Genomic DNA, 2,500 nt, shown 5'->3' on the forward strand with positions numbered 1-2,500 from the left:
TGGATGGATGGATGGATGGATGGATGGATGGATGGATGAATGGATGGATGGATGGATGAATGGATGGATGGATGAAAGGATAGCTGGACTGACGGATGGATGGATGGATGGATTGATTGATTGATTGATGGATGGATAGACGGTGTGTGTGTGTGCGTATATGTGTGTGAATCTTTTTCTCAGCCTCCCTCCCCCACCTCTCCCTCCCTCCCGCCGCACCTTCTCCTGTGCCCCCTCCTCCTGCACCACCGCCCCCCGTAATGGCCATCAAACCCGCATTAGTGAGTGGGCTACAGGAGGTAGTCCGGCCATATCCCTGCCTGCGGGCACGAGATAACACACTGAGCCAATCTGCTGCAAAGCTGCCAGCCTAACACTCCGTCCTTCAGCACAAACACCGACACCGAGGGCGAGAGAGAGAGAGAGAGAGAGAGAGAGAGAGAGAGAGAGAGGGAGGGAAAGAGCGACGACAGAAAGACAGACAGAAAGACAGACAGAAAGATAGACCGACAAACAGATATAGAGACAGAAATATAGGTTGGGGAAAAGAAAGATTGAGGGAGAGAGACACACACGCACACACAAACAGAGAGACACCGAGGCAGAGAGAGAGAGAGAGAGAGAGAGAGAGAGAGAGAGAGAGAGAGAGAAGGGTCACCCACCCCTCCCCTTCCCTCTCCCCTCACTATCTCTCCATCTTCGTGTTTCCCTTGTCACTTCAAATCTCCCACTTTACCTCCTCCTTCTCTCTTCTCTTTTTCCCGTGCTCTCTTTATCTTTTGCTCTCGCTCGCTCTCACTTCTTCGCAGACTCGCTCTCTTCTCAACTTCAATCTTTCGCCAATGAAAACAATTAGGAGAGGTGCAACTAAATAGAATTAAGGCGAGCTATCGTTGACTCACGCTCTTTTGTACTCGACTATTTTCCGACATCTTGGATCGATTCCTGAGCAGATATAAGGATCTCGCTGGGCATGTAAACACATCTAGGTTTCAACACGCACTCACGCACGCACGTACGCACGCACACATAGGCGCGCGGACACACAGGGACGTGTATGCACGCACGCACACGCGCGCAAACACACACGCGCGCAAACGCACACGCGCGCAAACGCACACGCGCGCAAACACGCACGCACGCACACACACACACACACACGCGCGCAAACACACACGGATGCGCCTGCACGCCCGCGTGCACGCACGCACGCACGCATTGTCCGACGAATACACACGCGTGTCCACCCCGCCTCCTCCCACCCCGCCTCCTCCCACCCCGCCTCCTCCCACCCCGCCTCCTTTCACCCCGCTTCCTTTCACCCCGCTTCCTCTCACCCCGCCTCCTCCCACCCCACCTCCTCTCACCCCGCCTCCTCCCACCTCACCTCCTCCCATCCCGCCCTCCTCCCACCCGCCTCCCTCCCCACCGCCGTCTCCTCACATCCCGCCTCCTTCCCACCCCGCCTCCCTCCACCCCGTCTCCTCCCACCCCGCCTCCTCCCACCCCGCCTCCTCCTCACCCGCACCCCCTCCCACCCCGGCCTCCTCCCGCCCCGTCTCCTCCCCACCCCGCCTCTCCACCTCCGTCTACCTGCACACCGCGAATGCCGCCTCCCTCCCACCCCACCGTCTCCACCCCGGCCGCTCCTCCGGCCCACCCCGTCTCCCTCATCCACCGCCCCCGTCTCCGTCCCACCCGTCTCCTCAACGCTCCCCGCCTCCTCACAACACCGCCTCCTCCCACCCCCGCTCCTCCCACCCCCGCTCCTCACTGCCCCGCCTCCCTCCCACACTCCGTCTCCTCCCACTCCGCCGCTCTCCTTCCAACCCCGCTCCTCCCACCCACCCTCCTTCCACCCGCCTCCTCCCACCCGCCTCCTCCACCCAGGCCTCTCCCACCCGCCTCCTCCTGCCCGCCTCTCTCACCGCCCTCTTTCATCCCCCGTCCTCCTGCCCACCCCACCTCCTCACCACCGTCCGCCTCCTCCCACCCCGTCTCCCTCCCAACCCCGCCCCTCCACACCGTTCCTCACACCACCGCCTCCTCACACACCCGCGCCCGTCCTCACACCCGCCTTCCTCCACCCTGCCTCCTCCAGACCCCGCCTCCTCCCACCCGCTCCTCCCACCCGCCTCCTTCGCACCCCGACATCCTCCACACCCGGCGTCCTCCCCATCCCGCCTCATCCCACCCCCCCTCCCCTCCCATTCCCACTCCGTCCTTCTCCTCCGTCCCGCCTCCTCTCAACCCCGCTCTCCCACCGACCCGCTCCCCCACCCCTGCCCCCCCACCCGCCTCCTCCCACCCCCGTCGCCCGCTCCTCCCTCCTCTGGCCCTCCACCCCCGCCTCCTCCCACCCCGCCTCCTCCCACCCGCCTCCTCCCAGCCTCCGCCTCCTCCAATACCCGTCATTCCTTTCACCCTGCCATCCTTCACACCACTCGTTTCCACGCCCCCGCCTGACCTCACCACCCCGCCTCCCTCCCACGCACCGCCT

At 63.2% G+C, this 2,500-nt stretch overlaps 1 protein-coding gene across 1 annotated transcript in view; it reads left to right on the top strand.

Moving 5' to 3' along the window:
• The window catches only part of LOC106811264 (putative uncharacterized protein DDB_G0271982), a gene marked incomplete at both ends in the record, with an annotated part of 8,193 nt that overhangs the window by 5,160 nt on the left and 533 nt on the right, over positions 1-2,500 (top strand). The window lies entirely within an intron of this gene.

This window comes from Priapulus caudatus, unplaced genomic scaffold, assembly GCF_000485595.1.
Source record: "Priapulus caudatus unplaced genomic scaffold, Priapulus_caudatus-5.0.1 Scaffold521, whole genome shotgun sequence".
Classification (NCBI taxonomy): Eukaryota; Metazoa; Priapulida; class Priapulimorpha; order Priapulimorphida; family Priapulidae; genus Priapulus; species Priapulus caudatus.